Source organism: Ixodes scapularis, unplaced genomic scaffold (genome assembly GCF_016920785.2).
Source record: "Ixodes scapularis isolate PalLabHiFi unplaced genomic scaffold, ASM1692078v2 PGA_scaffold2__306_contigs__length_199485367, whole genome shotgun sequence".
NCBI classification, from domain to species: domain Eukaryota; kingdom Metazoa; phylum Arthropoda; class Arachnida; order Ixodida; family Ixodidae; genus Ixodes; species Ixodes scapularis.
The window spans coordinates 159,210,627-159,222,555 of record NW_024609857.1 but is presented as its reverse complement, the minus strand read 5'-3'; the positions used below and the strand labels follow the sequence as shown (position 1 = coordinate 159,222,555).

The 11,929-nt window shown below is 45.4% G+C and overlaps 1 non-coding gene across 1 annotated transcript; it reads right to left on the bottom strand.

Annotated features, from left to right (window-relative positions):
- Positions 1-7,559: 7,559 nt before the first annotated feature.
- Trnay-gua lies at positions 7,560-7,647 on the bottom strand. Its single transcript is given in 2 exon segments — positions 7,560-7,596; positions 7,611-7,647. It is a non-coding gene; the product is annotated as a tRNA-Tyr (tRNA).
- Positions 7,648-11,929: the final 4,282 nt, after the last annotated feature.

Sequence of the window (11,929 nt, the reverse complement as noted above, 5' to 3'; positions counted from 1 at the left end):
AAAAAGAAGGGGGCCAAGTATACTTCCTTGCGGAACATTCCAGAGAGTAGGTTTTACTCCTGAGAAGCGTCCATTTATGTTAGAGTATTGATGTCTGGTACCGTAAATAGAACTGAGCAGAGAAAGGGCGTGTCCTTGCACACCGTATCGCTCGAGTTTATGAAGTAGTATTTTGTGGTTTAGCAGGTCAAAAGCGTTTGTGAAATGAATGAGGACTACGATCGAGTACAGTTTTCCTCTCTTCAAAGTTCTGTAAAATTAATTCTTTTGGAGTAAGTAACGCAGATTCAGTAGAATGATTTTCACGGAAGCCGAATTTACTGGGAATGAGCACATCGTGTTTATTAAGATATAAGTTCACACGATCGTGCAATAGCTTTTCCAATCCTTTTGAAAAGATAGGTACAATAGAAATAGGCCTATAGTTAACAAGATCATATTTGTTACCTTTTTTGTATATAACAGACACTTCAGCGACTTGCAAAATTTTTTGGGAATACTCCCGTTTATAAGCAAAGGTTGAAGATATGTGACAAACAAGGAGCTGTCAGATCTATTACGTGTTTGATAGGGCGAACCTGAATGTAACTATATTATAACTATATTATCGTAAAAACGAAATATTATCTTTATAACGCAATATTTGCGTCATGACGAAATAATAGAATATTGGTTATTTGATTGCCTTTCGGTAATTGTTAAATGGACATTTAGGGGACACATGAGGCTGGAGAAATATGTTCGGTCTGGGCCGTTGAATCTTCAGCGGGCTTTGTTCGGGGTCCGCACACAAAGCATTTCACTTCGAGTGTGCTTTCCTTCGTCATTGGTGCGAGGCCAGTTCGACTTGAAAGTCCGGATCGACCTGGAAGTTTCAGATCGCTTAGCCAGCCGCTTCGACTGAAAAACTACATCCACTTTTTAATTTCTTTCTTATTTTATGTGCGACAAACCATTGGCTAATTTATCTCTATGTGTTCTCGGGCAGCGGTGCAGAAATGTCAAAAGCAAAATGCGGCATGCTCGTCCGATCGTGGTCGCGTAGAACGCGCGGCCTGCGGACGCGTTTTGCATGTCTGTCTTTTGTGCACTTTTTATGCACCGTGTCGCCATTGAAGCGTCCGTCGCATTCATGAATTCACGAGGGCAGCCCGCGGCATGTGCGTTTCATAAAGAAATTACAAACGACGTAAGCTCAGGGTTGGCCGCTGCTGGTATCGAGAAAGTTGCAATACAAAACGTTCATTTAGACCACCGCTTTAAGGCCTGTCCGAACAGGACACTTCAGAAATCGTGAGGCGACAAGACTCCGGCAAAAATCGTGGAAGGTGAAGCGTCTGGCAGTACCGCAGATCGAGCCAACGTCACGATCTTCCTCCTCGCCAGGGTGTAAGATAGACAGGTGGGGAAACGGCCCATAGAAACCTACCGCAGCGCCGTGACCCGATTGTGTACTCGTCTGCTTGCGGGTGGCTTGCGGGTACTTTCGATTTGCGACAGATGGCGCTGCGGCGAGAAGAAAAAAATTGGAATCGAATTTGCATGGAACTTTATGGGAGAGTGCGAAAAATCAACCGAAAGGACGACATTCCTTTATTGAAAATCCACGAGAAATTGTCTCCGTCAGTTTAGCCGGTCGCCACCGGTCGTCCACCCGGAGTGAGGGTTCGCGGTGCTCCACATAGATGGCGCCACAGAAAAAGAGAAAACCGAAGGGGACACAATCCGGTCGCTTATTTGGCTCTCGTTTCCCCACCTGTCTATCTTACACCCTGCTCCTCGCTTCCTCCGCTTTTCGGTGACCTCGGTCAGCCTCGGTTCTCGTCAGACTTGACGCCACACACCACCTACCAATGCTGTCCATCTGTTCTGTCGGGCTCTCGAATCTTTGGCAGTGTTCCAAAATTTCCTCCATCTTACTCCAGAGCAGGGTGCTCCAGAGTAAGGGTTTTGTACCTTCGCGTTCGAAAACCTGCCCGCTTCCAGCGTCGCTCTATCTGTGTTATCACGTGACACGACCCGCCGGAGTAGCTCGGATCTACAGGGTGCTTCAAGGAGACGCCAGGCTCTATAAATCGACCGCAAAATTCGGTTTCTTAACCGAAAACGCTGACAAGAGAACGACCAAACAAGACAAAACGAGACAAGAGATGGCGCAAGCGGTCGCGACGCCAACTGCCGCCAACGAACGAGCATACGACGCCGAAAGCCAGTGTATTTAGCAGACAAAGAACTGCAGTCCCTTGTTGTTACCGCGCCTGTTTTTGTTTCTGCGACTGTCGCTGCCTGCGGAACGCGCGCCACTTTTGAGTCGAAAAGATTGTCTGCTAAAGACGCTGGCTCTCGGCGCCGGCGCCGTATGCCAGCCGTATGCTCGTTCGTTGCGCCATCTCTTGTCTCCCGTGCGAAACGGCGCCGTGTTGTTTGAAGACTGGTGGCGTCGCTGCGTTTCCGTAGGAGCTAAGCCTTTTTCTTTCTTTACTTTTTCCTCAGGTAAGTTCGCTCTTCACAAATTTTACAAAAAAAAGCATCATCTGTGGGCAACGCTGCACAAAGTCGTAGCGTGATAGGTTAAGAAACCGAATTTTGCGGTCGATTTAAAGAGCCTGGCGTCTCCTTGAATCACACTGTATTTGGATAAGATTTCGAACACCGCCCTCCTTCCCTTTCCTGTTTGCGGGACATTCACTGCATCCGATTGGTTTAGCCGATGAAAAAGCACGTACAGGGAGATGAATGCCATGATGTCGCGCTTTTATGCTGTTTAATGGACCTTTTCCACATACCGACGGCACCAGTGGTGGCTGCACGAACCAAAAATCGAGGAAGTGACCTACCTGCGCTACCAATCGATACCGGGAGCTACGCTACCAGTTTCTCCGCTCTCCGAGCTGCAACGCGCGTGCCCAACGCGAGCTTAAAGAGTGGCATCCGTGGCGTCCACCCAATCGTTGTGTTTTTCCTTCCGTCCACTTTCTTGTTTTGTGTAACCCAATTATATATATGCTGCAATTACCTGTTCTACTCGCTTATTCACAGGCTCATTCCGAATTTCCTCGATTTTTCGTTCCGACTTCCGCCGCTTAGCATCTCGCGCGTGCGCAGAACGCTTCTCGGAAAAGGTCCATTGGTCCCATTGGCTCGTAAAGTCGGCTGTAGCGTCGACTTCAGCTGAAACGAAGTATAGGGATTGTTCGCCAATCGCTCTGGCCGGTTGATGCTCTGGCCAGTTGATCGTCGACGTTGTCTAAATTACCAGACGATGTCTACGAGGTCAGGAACTAAAAGTCTCGAGAAAACTTCGCAAAAAGGTAGGATTGTGGTATACTGTGATAAGACAGAACCGGGATGTTGTGCTCCTGGTGCAATCACTCGATTATCATGTCTGCCACATGCCTTCGTGCTGTGACTGCAGAGTACCGTGGCACTTGCGCCGCTCCTGTCAACCTTCACTACATCTCACCACACATGAGTGTGCACGCGTCGGGCTTCACCGCTTTGTACCGGAGTGCTAGGAGCAGCGACCGACCCCTCGGAGGGTTAGCGCAATAGGTACGGAACTCAATCTCAGGATTATTAAAGATCGACCTCCTTTGTCGTCATTGCAGATTAATCTCTAATGACAATTAAAAAAAAGAAAACAGCCGAAAAAAAATATTAGAAAAGAAACACGGGTCTCAATTTTTGAATAAATACGGTAGCTCTTGTGCAGCTGTCGAATGAAAGAGCAGCGAACTTTAACTTAACTCTAGTTCCAGCGCCGCTGAAGAGCAGTGTCACATTTAAAGCACAAGTGTAGGCTTTCATAATATTTGTCAGTGGTCGTTTTTGTAGTTTATGACATTAGAGTTTTGAGTTTGGCAGGTTCATAAAACTTCGGGACGCGTTTTTATTGTTGTAGCGGATATGCTGGGTTTTTGCTGGCATTTGGCAGAAATTATATTTACAGGCCAATTAAACTACCGAGTGTAGAACGGCGATGGGAGGGAGGCTTTATCGCATCTGGAGGGTTGGGCTATGATTTATTTTTCAACTCAACCATTTTTACTACCCGTTTTAAATGGACCCTGCTCTGACCAGAGCAGGGTCCATTTAAAAAAAAAAAAAAAAGGCTATCTGTTCTTTGTGCATCCTACTTATTTTTAGCACAAAAAATCTGCTCCGCAAGCGTTAGCGGCTGATCCATATATCTTGAATGTTAGAGAACCTGCTGCAAAATGCTCAAATGCTGCTTCCAGCACTGTTTGCGTGTCTGACGAGCCGAAGTCGAGTGCTCATGTAGTTGACGTATCCAAACGTTGAGCCGCGCTCGACTGACGTCAGGCGGGTCGTTTCGATCTCACAATTAGGTCATCAAGCTTTGCGAAGGAATGACTGATAGAGATAGTCTCTTTTTATCCTCGTAATTTCACCGCGACCAAGAAGCTTCTGAAACAGTGGCGGTCCGTGCGAGCATACTTCGTCCAGACTAGGACCAGTACGCCTCTGTAAAGTCGTGAACATTCCAGCCCGATGCCGCTTTATGACCTATTTAACTATTCCTTACCCCCAGTATCAAAGCACTGGATAGTAAAAATAGAATATCCAGCACTCTACCCCAGCACAACACCTACTACGGTGAACAGCGTGTGATTGGTATTATTCTAACGAGAGGAAACAGAGAAAGGAATGTCTTATCAAGCTTAAAATGGGCAGTTTAAACTCAAGAACCTCTTACGTGTGTAGTAAACGCTTCAATAAAAACGATTTCCTGCACCTTGTTAGTACCACTGTGAACGCTAATCTCCTGTAAGCAGGGCCGTAACCAGGGGGGGGGATAGGGGGTTCTGACCCCCCCCCCGAAATTTTTTTCTGTGTACGGCCCTGGTCGGTGCACTGGCAGCCAGCCGATTTTAATCTCCACCTCTGCGCACGCGCAGTGGCGCCGGTCGGCTACCGGGTACCAAACCGGGACCGGATCTCCGGTTTCCTGTAACTCTCCATTATATGCCACCGATGCACATGATTCATAGGCGAAAATAAGACAATAGACACTTTCAAAATGGCCACCGTTGTCCCCGAAAACCCCCCCCCCCCCCGAAATTTTTTTCTGGGTACGGCCCTGCCTGTAAGTTCCAAGTTTATTCCTTTTCACGTGAAACGGGCTTTGTCTCGATGCTGATTGGCTGAGCCAGGTGATGACGTCACACCCCCTAGCTCGACGCTGATTGGCCGGTGATTGCGCAATCACTCACGCGCCACCGCTCTCCCGCCAGACGGTGGTTGGATGTCGTCGGAGAGAAACATCTACGGCAATTAAAAGCAAATACCTCCGACTTGCATAGCAATACCAACAATTTATCAGACGTTCTGTCTCCTATGCGGGAGACATCATCAGTGCGGCCTGGGAACACCCGACTAGCTACCAAAAATCCAACGCTTCTTCTTGGATCTGTAGCTAGTCGGATGTTCCCAGGCCGCACTGATGATGTCTCCCGCATAGGAGACGAAACGTCTGATAAATTGTTGGTATTGTTATGCAAGTCGGAGGTATTTGTTTTTAATCATGAATCCCGGCATTTGGTACATTTTTGCATCTACGGCAATGGTGGATTCTGGAAGGGCGCCAGGGGTTTAAAACCCGGCTTAGCGCCGGCATCTCCGTTTCAGGAATCGCTATCGTTAAGCCAGTCGCTAATCTAACCGATGAAAAGCGCCGAGAGCGTAGACATCAATCCCAGAGGAATCGGACTGACACCATAGGTTTCACGTGCGACACACCTGCCCAACAATTTGCTACGCATTTTTTTTTTTTTTTTTTTTTTGCATTTTGCATTTTGCATTTTGCGTTTTGAAAATTAGGAATCTTGAAACAGCTGGCTGGAAGAGGCAGTGGCTGGCTAAAGAAGTTGTTTCAAATAAATGCCTGTTTAGTCACCCGTTCGACGCGAAACGTGCAAAATCATTTCCGCTATCGAGACCTATAATATTAGAAAGTCAGCGACACTTCAGCGTTCCAAAAATGGCACATGTATACACCTGCTATGCATTACAACCGTTTTTGTACTATCTTTTTTTTTTTTTGGATTTGAAGAGTTGTGCAAGATGTACGGTTGCCTTTTCAGTTAGAACTTTTAAATATATAATCAATTCTAGATTCGCAAAAATTGGAGGAAACAAATTAACCAATTGCCTTAAAAGTTATTGGAACCGAGCAGAAGTCTCGGTGTAGCAAGCCCTTGCCACACATTGGATGCGGGAGAGTGAAAGCGCCACTGCTAAACAACCAAAACCACTTAGGTTATGTTCACACGGTGCCGTACGCATGCTCGCCAGCAACTGCTGAATCACACTTGGGCTGAAACGTCAGTATCCGCAAGCTGATATTGACGTTTGTGTCGTTCTGTTGTGTGCGCCGCTACACAACAGCGACAGCGCGCAGGTGCGCAGCTAAGGGCCTGTCCAAACAGGATAGTACAAAAATCGTGAGGCGATAGGACTCCGACATAAATGGTGCGACGCTCCGCTTCCGTCCGTCTTTTTTTTTTTTTTTTTTTTTTGCCATGGAGAAATTTGTTTTGTGTGTGTGTGTGTGGGGGGGGGGGGGGGGGGGAAGAGGAGGTCCCAGCAAAATGGAAGATTTCGGAGGGGGAGGGGGGGGGGGGGGCGTGCGCCATGCCCCCTTCCCCCTGGCTACGTGCCTGTGCTGACTGCAAAATAACTTTACTACAGGAAATTCTACAGATCCAAGAGAACAAGGATCAGTAACGCTGTGACGGAGGCCGCGTAATGTCTCTAGGGTTTTCTTTAAAAGATCCTTTAAAAGCGATTTGTAAACGCTGTAATTCAGTAGAAAATACTCTTGGAAACATTATGCACAATAAAACAGTTATCAATTGACACATATGCAAATAAACATAAACACTCCTTGCGAATACTTAGCACGTCGTCTGCTCGAAACCTGCCCTCTACGTAACAGTACATCGCCCACGGGAGGTGGCGCCACCGAAACATATCGTCGCCAGGATCATGATGTAGAATACCCGAGACTGTGGTAAAAGCTGGGAAACTTGGTCGAAGAAAAAAGACAGGGGAAAATAACGTCTGTGGACGTTCCTTTCCCCTGTCTCTTTTCTTTGACCAAGTTTCCCAGCTTTTACCACAGTCTCGGGTATTCTACATCATGATCAACTTCCACCAGCTCGCCTGCGCACTCACAGTTGTTTCGTCGCCAAGACTGGGTATTTTTCTGTTTTTCTTTACTCAAACCAGAACTTCAAAGAAAAACTGAGTAAGGATTTTTTTAAATTCATTTATATTTAAGATATTACTAAGTTTTTACATTTCCGTTTATGGGTATAGCGTACTTGGATAATTAGTGTACTGGAGAAAAAAACGCTTAACCTGAACAAACTTTTTTTTTTTTAGCGGTGTTGTAATATTCTTCTATGAAAAACTTGCAGCGGGGCTTCGCTTGTGGAACCGTCGTGGGCACTACCAGTTTTTACAGCGACAGTTGTTGGTGAAATCGTCCCAGGGGACTGTGACGTCATCAATGACGTAATAAAAAATAAAGTACGTCCGTCGAGCCGGATTCGAACCAGCGACCTATGTGACAGCAGCTATTTCCTCTACAGTCCACCGCTCTACCAACTGAGCTATCGACGGGACAAAGATGGCTAACTTAACGTCCCCAAACCAATCAAATTTGACAAACTGCGGCGACACTGCAGGTTCACGCTGCAGATGAGAAATTTAGCCAGTGCAGTACCACTACCATTCTGGGGTCTTTAAGGTGCACCACGCAGTCCTGATACATGACCGCACGCACGTTTACGATGCTCATTCAAATTGGCACCAGAGCACAACGAAAGGCGACGAGCGCGAGGAGGTGCAATATTTGAATGCGCCAGCCCAATGCATATTTGAGAGTACGAAAGGAATGGCGGCTGTATTTCTATGTATTGACCAGATCTTCATAAACAGAATTGCGACGTTTGAACAATTGTGGGTTTGCGTGGCGCTTTTGTATTGGCACTATGCTTAATCATGTGTCACGTGCTCACGCGACATTATGGTGTCAAAACATGCTATCAGGTAGTGTCACATCACGTGACCCACTGCGTCAAGTCGATTTAAATTAAGAACATACGTAGATTTATTAGCGTTATTGGCACTTTGACGTAACATGACATCACGACTTCACACCACGAGTCACGGACGTACTTGATTGTTCTGAGCCCGAGTCGTGTACTCGGGTTCAAGAAAACCAGTATCGCCAAATATTCGGGTAATGGCTCGTGTTCAATCAAACTCTAACAATGTCTAAAGCTCAGCTTAAACATGCTCTATGCTTTGCCATACCCAGCGCATGACTATGATGAACACTGACGGTATATAATTAGCGTCAGATCACTCGGCCGCTTGTTATAATTGCGAGTTGAGGAGGTGAAAGCTGTTTCTCTCATATATATATATATATATATATATATATATATATATATATATATATATATATATATATATATATATATATATATATATATATATATATTCTGCGTCTGCCATTGCGCAGAGAGGAAAAGTAATGGGTGTTTTTGCAAGTTATCAGGGATCAGTTCTTCGCGGTATACACTGAAAGTACAAAAATTGTTGCACGACCCATTTCATATGTACACATCATTGAGGCGCCCAAATATGTTTTCGTTGCTGCTGAACTACCTCAGTAATTATGTCCCCGAGAATAGAAACATTGGACGGACTAAATGTGACTTATTAATCCGACGTTACATAAAAATTCAAGTGTGTACGGAAGGGATACCTTGAACGAAGGATCCTCATGGCTTCAGAGGGACAGCCCCCGACGTATGCACCTTCTCTAATTCTCACAGGAGTGTCGTCTTCCAATTCTTACCTAAGCTTCGACCACCTCCGTATTAACTTCGCTGTGTTTGGGTGCAAAATAAAAGCAATGAAAGATTACTGTTAACCACTGACACAAAATTAATGGTCAAATTAACACCCCCACACGGGGGAGGAAGTCCCTCTGCAATAAAAAAATATTATCTAAAATAAAAGAAAAGGAGAAAAGGGGGGGGGGGGGGGGGGTAGTTTGAAAAACATACTGCGTTGCAAATGTACCTCTCGCTCAATAAGAATCTTCCTACTTAAAAAAAAAGGAAGTAAACGCTCCGCCAACGAGCATAAATAACCTCCCAGATTAAAAAAAAAAAAAAAAAAAAAAAGCGCGCACAGTTATTAATGTAAACGACAGTCCCAGAACATTCAAAAAGGAGCAACAAGTGGCAAGTGCCACTCGAAGGTCATGGCCCGTTGACTTGTCGACACTACCGTCGACGCGTAATATGGAAAGGTACACGGGAAAAGGCAATAATTGAACTACTATGATTGAATTACCTACAGTCACTCCTTTACAGGTTGATGGAGGGTGATTATTGCATGCATAGATGACACTATGCGATAATGCCGGGATCTTCTTTGATCTCAGCCCGGATTGAATTAAATCTGTAAATAAGATACGATTCTCTCTGCTCGCGATCATGGTTGCTTTTGAAATTAGATTGTAAAAATGTAACGTCCACTTTGTCAAATGTGTGGTAGGGTAAAGCCATACGTTCTGAAAGGGTGAGTTTGGGAAATGGTTTTACATCTGCTCTGTGATTGTTAAATCTCAATCGAAAAGGTGTGCTGGTCTGGTCCACGTAACGCTTACCGCAGGTGTCGCATGTCAGGACTCAGGAGGTATATCAAGTTGTGCCGCGGAAGTTTCAGTGAATCATGTAGGTGAAATTGGAATTCGTACTCATACCGTATTTTAGGTGTCACGTGTTGACACACCTCTCAAATTGTTCTTCCGCAAAGGCGACTGCCAGTGCTTTCAGTGTAAGTTGTCTTGGACCTAACTATGACGTCCCTAAGATTACGTGAGCGCCTGTAGACTAGTCGGGGAACGGAAAGGGTAATTCTTACGAGGCGCGTCCGACGCTCCTCTGTCTGAGCTAGGCTCTGCTCAGTTTTTGCAGGAGGCCACGATCAAGGGCCTGTGCCTTATTGATCACTTGATCACATCGCCTATGAACTTTTCCGGATATTTCTGTTCTTTCAGAACTTGCCGTAATTGATCGGTGACGGTGTTTGTTTTAAAATCGTAGTTGTTTGAACATATACGTTTAAATCTATGAGCCTGGCTGTAAGGTATGCTATTTTTGCTGCGCCGTAAGTGGCAGCTGTCATAGTGCAAATATTCCTGACGATCCGACGATTTTCGGTACAGTTGAGTGGCCAATTTGGAGTCATTAATTAGCACTCTTGTGTCTAGAAAGGTATAATCTCAGATTTCGAATTACTGTGTGTCAAACAAATGGAGCGGTGCGCAAAATTAAAAAAGCTTTAATAAACTCGAGAAGCTCCTCTTCTGAATGCGACCAGATAAGACATTTATCGTCACTATACCTTTAGAAAAGTGTTTTGAGTGAGACGGGAAGACAAAAAGTTAAATTCAAATTTCCCCCTAAGAAAAAAAAAATAGCGTGTTGTCATCGCGAGGGGTGTTTGTATATGTAAAGACGACACGTCCATCGTAACAAGGAAGGCATCTCTAGGAATATTAATTTTAGAAATTTTTCTAAAGAAGCTGGTTTCTGTCCTGGATGTGCGATCCGGAGCTGGGTGGGATGTATGAATCTTATAGCTAGTTATTGGTTCGGTGAGGGTTCCTGATCCAGCTATAATGAGACGGCCTGGGTTCCCTCCTTTAGGAATTTTTGGTAGCATGGAAAAACGACCTGGCACGGTGTTTTTAGCAGTTAATTCCTTTGAAGTACTTTCTGTAATTTTCCTCTGTTCGTCTAGCTGGCCCACTGCCCCCGTATAACGTCGGCATGTTGCCTACTTGGATCGTTTTTGAGATGACAATAGAATGTTGCATCATTTAGTTGTCTATTGCCTTCCTGTAAGTATTCATGGCGCCCCCTTGTCGGCAGGTTTTATCACGATGTCGCCTCTTTCGCCAGGGGACCTGAGTACCCTCCACTCTGGAGCGGAAAGGTTCTAGTGGTTGGGCGGCAGTTTTCTAAATGCCGCTACGATGTCTTTCCGAACAGCAATAATAAAAATGTCTAAATGTTGTCTCTGCCAGTTTTGGAAGTCCAACCAGTCGACGCAGATGGAAGAGTAGACGCGCCTTCACGGGACCTGCCGAACCAACCCCCCCCCCCCCCCCCCCCCCCCCCCCCCCGGCCCAAATCTCCGCGCAAAAAAAAAAAAAATGGTTTGCCAATGGCGTTGGAACAGCGGAGAGGCAGGGAGGGGCACGTCCACATTGCCCTCCCCCTACCCCCTCTCCACAGCCACTTTCCGTCGCCCCTCCACCTCCCATACACATTCCGCCCCTCCCGTGACCCTAGCTTTTCAAAACCTTGCAATAAATACAACTTGCGAAACTACCTTTTTGCCGATTCGGGTGTCTACAAAAAAAAAAAAAAAAAAAAAATAAATACAGCATAAAAGGGAAACTTTGATTACGCGCACAGAACGTTAACATCATTGGGAACAATGTCGAAAATAAGAATAATTCAGAAATATATATATTTATCTAAATTATTTTGTGACAATAAATGAAACTAAAGTCGATAGTACATGTATAGGCCTACGGACACATAGCATTTAATGAGTAAAATGTGTAAAGGCTCTAGGTATGTCACCAAAACGTCAAAGTGCGATGTTTTTTTTTTTTCTTAATTTTATTTCTAGCATGAAATATGACAAAACAGTTGAGTTTAATTGGGGGGGGGGGGGGGGGGGGGGGACAGTGCATGCTTGATACATTTACAAGAAAAAATTACAGTCTGTGTTTCTATTTTCACCTATTTATAACAACCGACAGGACTGGATACAGATATCGAGCAGCCTAAACGCAGCATTTCACCTA